Source organism: Salvia splendens, chromosome 9 (assembly GCF_004379255.2).
Source record: "Salvia splendens isolate huo1 chromosome 9, SspV2, whole genome shotgun sequence".
Classification (NCBI taxonomy): Eukaryota; Viridiplantae; Streptophyta; class Magnoliopsida; order Lamiales; family Lamiaceae; genus Salvia; species Salvia splendens.
This window is the reverse complement of record NC_056040.1, coordinates 7,317,677-7,330,241: the sequence shown is the minus strand read 5'-3', so window position 1 is coordinate 7,330,241 and position 12,565 is coordinate 7,317,677. Positions and strand designations below refer to the sequence as shown.

Here is a 12,565-nt window from a genome sequence, read left to right as displayed (position 1 = left end):
GGTGAAGAGCTGGTGATCGAGCAAGAGAAGGCGGAGAAGCGCCTATGGGAGCTTGGATAGAGGTAGACAAGGATGAAGAAGGTCGAGCCAACGACTATAAACAAAGGCGCTGATTGGGAGGCAACCCAAGTTTTTATGTTTTTATTTTTGGTTTCATATGTTGGAGGTTTTGTTTGCTCAATTCTTTCCTCTAACATTTTTTTTGAATTGAGTGTTTCTTTTTTGTAGTTTTTGTTCTTTTTGTAGGAGCATCATGGAGAGCGGATTGGAGCTTAGGAGGAAGCACACCTGCAAAGGATTTTTACACCCACCCTCCCACCCGAATGCACTATGGACGTCATCTCAAGTTTGGGGGAGTTTTCTTTCCCTTTACTTTATTTGTCTTCTTTGCTTGCATTGAGGACAATGATGCATTCAAGTTTGGGGGGATTGTGAATGATTTGTGATGTATATTTTTGGGTGTATTGTTTGATAATGATGTTTTGAATCAATGTATTTGACGGGTGCATGCTTTATCTTCGGCTTTCTGGTTGGGAAATCTTGCTTAATTTTACTTGAACTTTGAAGCCTAGGATGAATAGAATGGGTGCATGGATCTTTGTGAAAAAGCATGTCGTGATAACATCCGATTTCTTAAGTTGAGGAGAGTATGAAAATCGCATGACTTGTGGAAATTATTTTGGATTGATTTGCTTTATCGAGTGAAGTGCTTGCGTTCGTTTGTGTTAACGATTTGGGAGGACAAGGCACTAGGATGAACTCCATGGCCAAATGATCACATGCCTAGTCCATCAAATGATCCCCTAGAAGCCACCTTGAGCTTACTTTCTTATTCTTTGTGTAAACACTTAGCCAAACACTTAGCCACTGAAATAAGCCTAATTTTAGCCTCATCGATAGACCTTGCTACTATTTGGGTGCTAAATACAAGTTGAGCTTTGTGGTTTGAGTTTGAGTGTGGGTGGTGAATTGTAAAGAGTAGACATTTCTAGACTTGATAGAAGGTGAAAAGAATGAAGTTCTAAGAAAAAAAAAAAAACAAGAAAAAGAAAAAGACGACCTCCAAATTCACAAAAGTCGAGGTCTTTAGAAAAAAAAAAAAAATAAATAAGTTGATGAAATAAAGATAGAGCTTCTATGTTTGTTTGTGTAATCTCGTCGGGAATAGATCTCAAGTTTGGGGGAGTGTGGGTTTGGTTGTAATTTTTCGTTGGTTAATCTTTGGAAGGAAGTTGTAGGAGGGAAGATTTTGGCACTCAAATGTGTAGCCTTTGAGCTCACTATCCATACTTATCCTACCTCGTCCCTAGCCCCATTACAACCTTGAAATAAGACCTTGGACCTAATCGTTGATGCTTGTGGATGTGTGTAAATAGCTTGGTAGAGTTAAAGAAGTTCGGTTTGAAATCTGCGAGTCTATGAGATTAGTAGTGCTTGATGAGTCGATGATGACGGTTTGAGTTGTTTGATCGTATGCTCGGACTTACTTTGAAGTGCATCTTGACTTGAAGTTCTAGGGGGATGAGTGATTGTTCTTGAGAGTGGGAAATCTCGATTGGAAATGTCGGGGGTTTAGATCTTGTCACTCACGTCCCTACATGATTCTTGTTGATGAAAATCTCTTTGCGGGTTAGACTTGGTTGAGTTTTTGTGCTTAAAATGTATCTTGCTCGGGGCGAGCAAGAGCTTAAGTTTGGGGGTATTTGATGCGAAGCATATGTTCTATGTTTTTCCCCTTAGACTACACACTTTTATGTGAATTGTAACTCACCAAGTCGTGCTTTGAGTGTAGTTTCGGGTGTTAGAAGCTGGAAGTTCGTCGGAAATGCATAGCTGAGATTCCAGAGAGTTCGCCCGGTCGGGCGTTTTGATGTTGCTAAACGCCCGATCGGGCGTTTCCATTTTGTGCATGCGGAGTCCAGAAAGTTCGCCCGGTCGGGCGTTCTGATTTCAACTAAACGCCCGGTCGGGCGTCTCCCGCGAAGCCATGCAGAAGCATATCGCCCGGTCGGGCGATTGGTCCTTCTAATTTCGCTCGGTCGGGCGTTCGGAGTCTCGAACAACTCCAGGCAGTTACTCGGCAGTTTAGGATAAAAAGAAGAAAAGAAAATGAGAAGAGGGACGACAGATAGAGAGAAAAATAGAGAGGACGGCTGAGGAAGAAATAAGGAGAAGGAAGAAGAGGAAGGGAGGATCCATACTCCATCCCGGAGGAGATCATCCATCATCTAGAGTTGGAGAACACCACGGAGTTCACGGTTCACGGTTCTTTTGGTGTAATTCATTTTAGTATGTTTGGCTAGATTTCCTTCGTTGCTCCGAATATGTTGTAGGGTGAATTGTTGGATACTTAGATGATTATTATGGTTTGATTTACGTGTGATTCTTGTTTATGAATTGTTTAATTATTCTACAAATCTTGAGACGTCTAGATAGGTAGAACTTTGTAGCCATTATTCTATTGCCTCTTTAGCATAGATTTTGGTCGTACTCATATGCAAGGAACTCGAGATTTGATACTTGTTCAGGGAGATAATCTCGAGTGGATCGATAGTTTTCTTCTATATTTTTGGTTTAGTGTCTGCTGCGCTTCCGCGTGGGCATTAAGTTAAAATGAGCTAATTATCGTGTTTGACAATCATAGAAGCTAAACTAAAGCTTACTGCGCGACCTAGCAAGAGTGATAGGTTAGTGACTAGAACTTGGGAGACGTGTTCAGCTTTTCCTAGGTATACAATTCTCTTGAAGTGTTCAGCGGATAGGGAGCGTAAAACAAACTTAATCCTCTTAAGCATAGTCTTGATCGTAGTAATCCATCGAAGTATCCCAATTCGTATGCCCAAGACATATAGGAGCAATGATTTCTTCTTATCCTATTTTCTAGTTTTGTATTTTATTTATCTTTGTTTGTTTTATCCTTTCTTTATTTTTATCTTTCTCTAATTAAATAACCTACGTCTCCCTGTGGTTCGACACTCTTTTACTATAACTACATCTGTACTCTTGCAGAAAGTTGTAATTTTAGAGCTATTTAATTAAGCTTGTGTGTAAGTAATTCATTGATATAAAAGCTCGAAAATTACACATCAAAATCAGAGAATTGAGAGAGAACAGAGAGAACAGAATTGATATTTCAGAGAGATTGAGAGAGAAAACCGATGAAATCAGAATTCAGATTGAGATTGAGAGAACAGAATCGATGAAGTCAGAGAAACAAAAAAAACTGAAGAACTCCGTCGATGCGGCGGAGAATCGAACCGATTCAAATTGAAGAAAAAAAGATATAGATCGAGAATCAGAGTGATATGCGGAAGAATTTGCTCTGATACCATGTCAAAGTTTGATCATGGTGAAAATCAGAGATGAAAACATATGAAGAACAAGAGAGAAAAGGAAGAAGAAGAAGCTGCGTTGCTGTATTGATGGAGAGAATCAGAGAACACCAAACTTCATTTATGGACTACATTGTGCCAAGATTGTTTACAATGAAGCATGAAGAGCCTATATATAGCAACTAAACTAACTATCAACTAACTAGAATCCTAACTAACTAACTCAACTGCTAGTACAGCTGGCATTAACTAACTACAATAACCGTCTTCTTCTCTTGTTCCATCGGCTGAGCTAGCATGTAGGTGACGTGCATGGAGTTGCATTGGAGCTGCATCAATGGTTGAGCTAGGATCTGGAAGCTTCGAGCTGTTGCGAGTTGATCTTCGACTTGCGAGCTGATCTTCGACGTGCATGGAGTTGCATACTCTAATATCTGCCACACTTTTGATTTAGTTTACTAGATTTTTAATTGTTCTTTGTTAGTGGTATGAATCAGGAGGAGTGGATTCGTTCCGATCTTCTCTCTTTGTCATTAATGATTGTACTAATTAGGCAGTAGATTACTCTCTAGGTCATGAGATTTATAGTTGAAGCCAAAGTGCATTGGATTTACTTCTCCCTGATAATTGTTTGAAACTTGTGATTTACCTTTTCTCATATACGGCTTTGTTTATTAACAAGCTGATGTGCCTTTGATTACAGTTCCTGGAAAACCACTCATAATACGAAAGTGGGGAAGTTGGTTGTGTGTGTGTATGAGAGAGAGAGAGAGAGAGAGAGAGAGAGAGAGAGAGAGAGAGAGAGAGGAGGAATCGTAATTACGCATAGCACTTGTTATTGTTGCTAAACCGAAATAATCCAACAATTTTTTGTCCGAATCTTGTTATTTTGACTTTGTCACGAATCTACAAAACTTGTTTTAGAGACATCCCAACATTGTTTGAGAGCTTGCAAAAAAAAACTAATGTGTAATACTTAACTTGGTAGACTTATTTGAAATCATGTGATCTCGTTCAGTTCCTAGTTAGTGGATACCATACTCTTGCGTCTGTAGGTGGATTGAAAAATCAAATTTCAGAATTTCAGGGGTACTATTTTAGTCGAACAACTAAATATTCATTGTAAATTACTGGAAGCTCATTTGTTTGTGAAATCCAGGGTAGACCCCCTTATTGTCTTACTCATTTGGTCGCAAATTTGGTCCATTTATCTGGATCACTGGATTGTTAGCTCATCTCAATCATGTCTCTGTCTCATGTGATATATGAGCACATTCATACTCAGGCCAGCGGTACGGCACCCGCTGTCCGCCGCTGGCGCGGCGCTACTCGATGCATAGAGCACGCCCGTGCCAGCGAGTAGCTGACGTGACGCGCTCTGATTGACCAACGGCATTTCCGTTGGAAATTCATTTTTTAATCGAAAATAATACAAAAAATTAAAAAAAAAAATCAGATTCCCAAAAATATGGCCGTTTTTTCTGGAATTTTTTTGATTTTTTTATTCCCAAAATCATCTATAAATGCACACATTTATCATCTATTTTTCACCTCAAATCATCTCTCATTCATCTCCCATTCATATTTTTTCATACAACTTATCTACATCTTCCTCTCTCACTCAAACCATCTCAAATGGATTTCACCAATCTTATTTCGGTAGTGGAGCGCGAAGAACAAGAATACTATGAACAATATCGTGCCACCTATGAAGCCTATGTCACCGCGAATACCCCGCCCCTCCTCCTCGACCAACTAGATCAACTCGCCGCTACATCTATCGTGACCGGGAGGGAGCCAACGAAAGGCTCGTTGCCGACTATTTTTCCGACCAACCGCGGTTTCCGAAAGATTACTTTCGGCGCCGTTTTCGCATGTCAAAACGCTTGTTTATGCGTATTGTCAACACATTATCCGCCCGTTTTGAATACTTTCAAACAATTACAGACGCAACCGGTCGGCAAAGTCTCTCGGCGTTGCAGAAGTGTACGTGTGTCATCCGACAACTTGCTACTGGGCAAATGGCTGACCTCTTCGACGAGTATTTGCATGTCGGTGAGTCAACTGGAATCCTTTGCCTTAAAATTTTTTGCGACGACGTTCGTTCAACTTTCGGTGAGGAATTCCTTTGGGCACCCACCACCGATGATTGCCAATGGTTGCTTGGTCTTCACGAAACAGTCCATGGTTTTCCCGGTATGCTTGGCAGCATTGACTGCATGCATTGGAGGTGGAAGAATTGCCCGACTGCTTAGAGGGGGCAACACTTAAGCGGCCACAAAGGCGGCGACCCAACACTTATCCTTGAAGCGGTCGCCGACTACCGCCTATGGATTTGGCATGCATATTTTGGTATTGCCGGATCCAACAACGACTTAAACGTGCTCTATTTTTCACCACTCTTCAATGATGTTTTGAATGGTGTAGCACCGGCGATTGACTTCACCGTCAACAGAAATGCATACCACATGGGTTACTATCACCGTGTGCGGAGATAGTAAGTACTCCATTACTGTATTTTCAATTTTGATTAAAGAAATCAAATAATAGAGGAGAGGTATGAGCGGTCAAAAAGATCATCATATATATAGACTAGAGAGAAAGAGGGTTGATACTTGCGCAAGTCAGCATGTGTACATGTAGTAAGCATATCTGATACGAGAATATCTTCAAGAATATCCTTCATATCTTATTAATTATTTAGCTATCATATCTTTCTAGCATATTTATTTCTTTTTCATTAAGTTAAGTTTATTTCTTGTTCATTAAATTAGAATACTTCTATTATAAATAGGAGACATTGTTATTTTCTTCAAGCAATCATTATATAGAATTATTTTACTTTTATGTCTCTTTCATTTCCTGCAATTTATTTCTTGCTCAAAACCCTATTTGGTCGATAATTGGCTGCTCGACGGGATTATCCCCGCGAACGAACCAATATCTTCTCAGCGATTTCTCGCAGTTATTTCTTGCTCAAAACCGTATTTGGTCGATAATTGGCTGCTCGACGGAATTATCCCCGAGAACGAACCAATATCTTCTCAGCGATTTCTCGCAGTTATCCCTCGATACGAGTTTACTCGTATCAATATCTTTCTGGAAATAGCATATTTGAATATACTAACTGATTTTGTCTTTTGTCGAAACGTAGTGAATTTTAGCTAAACTAACCTTTCGTGGTTCACTTGTCACTCTCACCATTTCTCATTTTCGTTGATTATTTATTTTTTACTCTAGTTTACTTTTGTGAACCATCATCATTATTGATTATTAAATATAGCATTGCATTAATCACGAATGTATGTATGTAGACGTAGTGGGGTTAAGGTTAACCATTTGAAAATCCGGATCCTGATTTAGTAATTATTTATTGTGAAGAAAAGATTATGCACGTAACCGTGTGGTGACAGTTTTTAAGTGGAATATGAGGGATAATCATTCTAACGAAAACAGACAATTTCGCTGAAAACAACACACAGTAGAAATCCCTCCGTACGATTTTATCACTTTAATTTCCGTATTATTTCCTGACCATCAATCACAGCACAAATTATCGATTATTATTTTAAACCATAAACTATCGATTTATATTATACTGGTTTCATATTTCAGACACTGCTTGTTGGATACTGCCATCATATTTTTTAAAAAATTTACGTACCAAAAAACATTGGTTTGTGGATGCGACAACAAGCCACATATGATTGAAAGGTGCAATTGCTATATTGATAGTTCATGATTTTAAAAATTATTCTTGAAAATTCACACTCTGATAGTCTGATTGATGGTGTGAGAATAGTTTGTGTTTAAAGAGGTAATTTTCCTAATTTATTAGTCGATTATGTTATCCGTAAAATATACTACTCTCCGCATATATTTTTCAATTAAATGACTTATTCTTAAACCCTAACATTGTATCTTCCTATATATACTGACTTTTGATCTTTATAATATGGCGTTGACATTTCGCTTTTCTACGTTATTTTCTGGTGGTATTATTTTCTCTCGTCTTTCTTTCCTATCTAGTGTACAATAATTTTATTATATTAACATAAAACATGTTGTGTATTATCTAACTCTATTTCAAAGTAAAGCCCAAATAAATTACGTTGTAAGCCAATGCCTAAAAAGCCCATTTTATTTGGATCATAACTAAGATTTGTTCTTTCTAATTTTTATATTTTGGTGATGGCAGAGAAAGAACGGCGAGGAGAAGAGCAACAATACTAGAGACACCGCCCTGTCTACCGGAGCCGTCACCGCTGCTATGGGCTGATTCTTTCACCTTCATCACCAGTTCGGGTCACTTTCTGCAATGCCATTACTCGCCTTTGAAGAATTCTTTTATGCCTGCCGATTGTTGGCTTTAGTTTAGAGAAATTGCTTTGCCTCACTGTGTTTCATAAACGATATATGATTTGAAATTATACATGCTATATAATGTGTATAAACTCAATCGGTACTATCATCAGTCTTGTTGTGAATCCTGTTAAGTTTTCCATGAAGAATTTGATTGATTTTCTAGGGGAGTACCAAATTGACTGAAGTTTTCCGAGTCCTTTAACAGAATGTTTTCTTCCTTGGATCGATCCAACTGTTGTAGGGAAAAAAGTATTGATTGTGCAGTACACTAGTGTTAGATGGTGTTAGGCCTATTGATGGTAGAGTGACTGCATTTGGATAAGGAAGCTACGTTTCGTTATGAATGACAAAGTTGAATTATTTGCCAAATAGTTTATGTCGTTTGTTCTGCTACTCAGGAATGAGCTGCTTTTATCGGATGCTTGAATACCTTGGATATATAAAATTACAGTTAATGCCAAAGGTAACAGCAGAAAAAGTTTGTCTCTAGATGATGCTGAATTTTAGTTAACAATGTTTTGTATTGCGAATTCTGTTGTTGTTGATCTTAACGAAACTGAAAGTTACTTTCTGGAATCATGTAATGATTTTGGTTCAGTAACTTTACCCTTTTCTTCACGCAGCAGGAAGTTAGATTATGGCAAAGCCATGAATTGTTGAAGATCTCCATCGGTCAATTCCGACCACTTCAGAATCATTTGCGTTCAATAACGTATATTTGGTCAGACATTGCGCTACAAAATATAATATAGAATGGCTGGGATGAAACCATTCGAGTGAACCGAGCACTGCACCCCAAGCTGATCAGTGGTACAACCTAACCCTAGGCTCCTCCTTCCACGATCACAATCCCTCAAAATTCTGCACCTTTCGCTGTAAGTATTGCTACTACTATTCTTCTTTCATTCTCTTCACATGGATGCTTAATTTTCTTAAATATTTAATGTTCTAAAATTACCTAGTAACTTGTGGTAAACTCCTAGTCTCTTCTCTAGTTCTCTTCGGTTTGAACTCTGAAGGGATTTTTCTTTCTATTCACTGTCTAACTCTGAAGGGATTTTTCTTTCTAGTCACTGTTCTAAAATATGGTCATTTGTATTCTCTTTCTTTACTTTCAAGAGTTATGATTGCTTAGACTATTACTGCAACAAAATGTGTTTTCTGAGAGTTCAATGCTAGGAGCTATGCACCTGATTTGGATTGTCTCGTCCTTTGTCAGATGAGTTCAAGCCAGCATCAATCGATAAGAATCAGCGGGGCACCCTGCATAAGAACAAGGATAATAAAGTCTCCGTGGAGTTTCAGAATATACAACCTGGGAAGCCTAAGGTAACCTTCGAGGGCACTAGTGAAGATTGCAAGGATAATGATGCTGTTCTTTTCTTTGATGGAGAGCCATTTAGATTGGAGCGGGTGCACTGTGCTGTGAAGCGATTGAGGCATAATCGGAAGATGGGTGAATCTGCAGGGCCAGGAGTTGCATCAGTTGGAGACTTGGAGTGGCTGATGCAAGTTCACCACTGATTGCAAGAGGGATTAAGTATCAGCCATTTCAGCCTTTGAACAAGGACCCGTATCCTGCTCTGCCTGTAAGTTCTTTATATTCAACTGCATCGATGTCTTCTCGATCTTTTTAGAGAGTCAAAGTTTCAATTAAGCTTTATTTTTAAAATGGCTTTCTCTTAAGAAATTGGCTGATTGTTGCACACATAATAGCTCCAAAGATGATTCAGTTTGGCTGATTTTGTAGCTGTGAATGTAGTTATGATATTATGTTGTGGTTCAGGGGTTTATTTATTACTTAGTAGTACTAAACATGACCTGCACATTTTCTGAACCTTTAGGTGCATGATTGGTTTTTATCCATATTCAGATGATTTATACACATAAAACTTGTATAAAGATTGTATAGCAAGTATGTTGATTTGGTGTGATATCTTGTAGTGTATAGCAAATATCTTGAATTGTGTGATATCTTGTATCATGCCATTGGACTAAGTAACTGATCTTTTCCTCATCCCATTAACTTTTGCAGGTTGAAGTTGAACGAATTGAGATTGGAAACTTCAAATGCTCGGGTATGTATGCTAACCGTAGGCGTTTCCATTTAGTCAGACTCATGGTTAAAGTTTGTCATAGGGGAAAAGAACTTACAGTGAGAAATGGTGAAATATGTGTTCTTTATCTGTGAAAAAAGAAAATTATTGATAATGATAGTGATACGTATCTTAGGCTTTTTAATTGTATACTTTACTCTAGTTTCACCTCGTTTGATTTGACAGTATTGTCAGAAGTATAGAATTCAGCTTTGTATGCCAGTTTCTATTTGACCTACTCCCTCCGTCCCGTTTAAGATGACACGTTTTCCTTTTTAGTTTGTCCCAACTAAGATGCCACATTTTTTTTTTTGGAAACTTTTTCTCTCCAATTAATATACCCAACCACTTTTTCTTACTCATATTAAAATATTCATCTTTCATTCTCTCTCTATTTTAATACTTACACCCACATTTTCTCTCTCCAATTAAACACTTTAACCAATAACTCTTAAAATCCCGTGCCGGCCAAGAATTGTGTTTTCTTAGCCAGGACGGAGGGAGTATTTCTTTTTTCGGGTATGAGAGGGAAGCTCGAATAAGGGGTAAGGGGGAGAGAGAGGGTAGTGGAGTCGATTTGTTTCTTTGGTTAGTTTAGAAAGAAATCATTATAAAATTCATATTAGATTTAGTTGATAGCATTTGGGGATAGTTGTTTGTCTTGGTTACGTTGGGTCAACTGAATATATAGCAAATACAAGTTGACTTGCATCAAATATAATTTTTTGTTGGTCCTTGTGGGTGGGATGCCTTGCATAGTGCCAGTATTCGAGTCATGCGTAACATATTGGCGAACTAATTTTTCTTCAAATCAGATGCAAAACCTGGACCGGCAAAAGGCAGTTCAAATCCATGTAGCACAGCCAGACTCATCAAACCTGTCACCGGAGTTGAAGATTGATGACCAAGATGAAGAAGATCTTGATATAATGAATGTGGATGAAGATGATGGTACAGATGAGGATATTGTTGATATTGATATAAGCGATGACGGAGCTGATAAGGGACCAAATGCTGCCGAAGCACTCGGAGCACAGGTCAATGCAGAAGCAAGAGAAGGCCAGACTTCGAGCTCCAGTAGCAGTAGTGGGAGTGATAGCAGCGGCAGTGGCAGTGGCAGTGGAAGCGGGAGCGGAAGCGGCAGCAGGAGTAGCAGCAGCAGCGACAGCGAGAGTAGCGATGCTGATTCTGTTACCTCCATTTTTACAACCCATAAATTAGAATGCCTCTTCATATTGGTATTTTTCTATATAGAGATAAACATTTTATTCTTTTCCAGATAATGCTCCAAAATAATGGAGTACTGTTTATTAGTACTTTTAAATTAGTTTTTTTTTTAAATATATATGAACCAGCTGTACTAGTTAGTTTAGTGGGTTCGTATAACAAATAGATTGGTGTAAGGGTTACTTACAAAAGTTATAAGATAGTATCATGTATTAGAGTTAAGATTAGACTTGCATAAGTTTGAGGCAGTTTACCAATAAAGTTTGAGGCAGTTTACCAATAAAGTTTGAATCAGTTTACTTATTTACCGATGTTATTGAATTTCAATAGTATATTAACTGGAATGATCTAAACAACAATTTTCAGTTGGGACTGAAAAAAATTAACTCTATATAGGGTCACAGAAATAGCTAATAAGATTCTAGTACTTTGTAACTCTCTTTGTAAATTTGATTACAACATTAGAACATGAAAACAACTTAACGATGAAGTGAAAAAAGATTAACGACATCATATGTCGAATAAATTATTAAAAACATATGATGCCTTACTAATTATTTGTTAGCTTCGTTAAAGTAGGCCCCTAAATAGTTTTAGATTTACACGAATTTATTCGCAATAAGGTTATATTTAATTAGTATGATTGGGAAAATGAATAAATAAAATTATACAGATGCCTTAATTATTCGAGAGCCTGAACATATCCCTAATTGCATCTGCCACATTTATAAATACAAGCTTAACAAAAGTGTACAATTCCAAAAGAAAAGAAGAGAAAAGAATAAGGAAAGCTATTTAATAATAAAAAACAGCTCAAAACGCATTTTCTCTTCAATGAATAAATTAAAATTTTGAGTTAGTAGTTTACTTACTGGGAGTGTTATATTGCTAACTCAATACTTAATAGCTAACTATAACTAAATAATAGTCATTAAAATTAAAGGCCTAAATCATTAGCCTCGTAATATCAATTAAAAAGGTCAACAAGGGTATAAAGGTCAATTTACAACAAATTAGTTATAACTAACTTTTGAAAAATATCCCATAACATTAAAACGCATATTACTTTCTCGATTTAAATTATTTTTTCGCACGACATGTATCAAATTATTTTCTCGAGATCTCACTTGCATATGTTCCGATGTCAAAATTTGAAAAAAATTTCAAAAAATTTCAATTTTTTCGTATAGCAACAAATGTCAACATGATATATAAAATATGTCAATATAATACATATAGAATATCAATATAAGCAATGCATTAACATTCTCAAAGCATTGTGTTGACATTCTCAAAGCATTGCGTTTATATTTTCGAAACACTATATTAACATTTTCATCCAAAACCCTAATTTAGTAGTTTTTTTTATCTTTTTTGATTTAATTAATAAAAACGAAAATTACACTTGGAAAATTGTAGACCACAAGTTTTCGAAAATACTATGGTCTTAAATTAGTTGTAGTTAGCAATTAAATGATGAGTTGACAATTGATCACTCCCCGTTTATACGTAGATTTTAGTAGTATAAAATGGTGTATCCCTTAA

At 37.2% G+C, this 12,565-nt stretch overlaps 1 pseudogene; it reads left to right on the top strand.

Moving 5' to 3' along the window:
• The first annotated feature begins 8,463 nt into the window (after positions 1-8,463).
• Positions 8,464-11,304, top strand: LOC121748750 (annotated as a pseudogene).
• Positions 11,305-12,565: the final 1,261 nt, after the last annotated feature.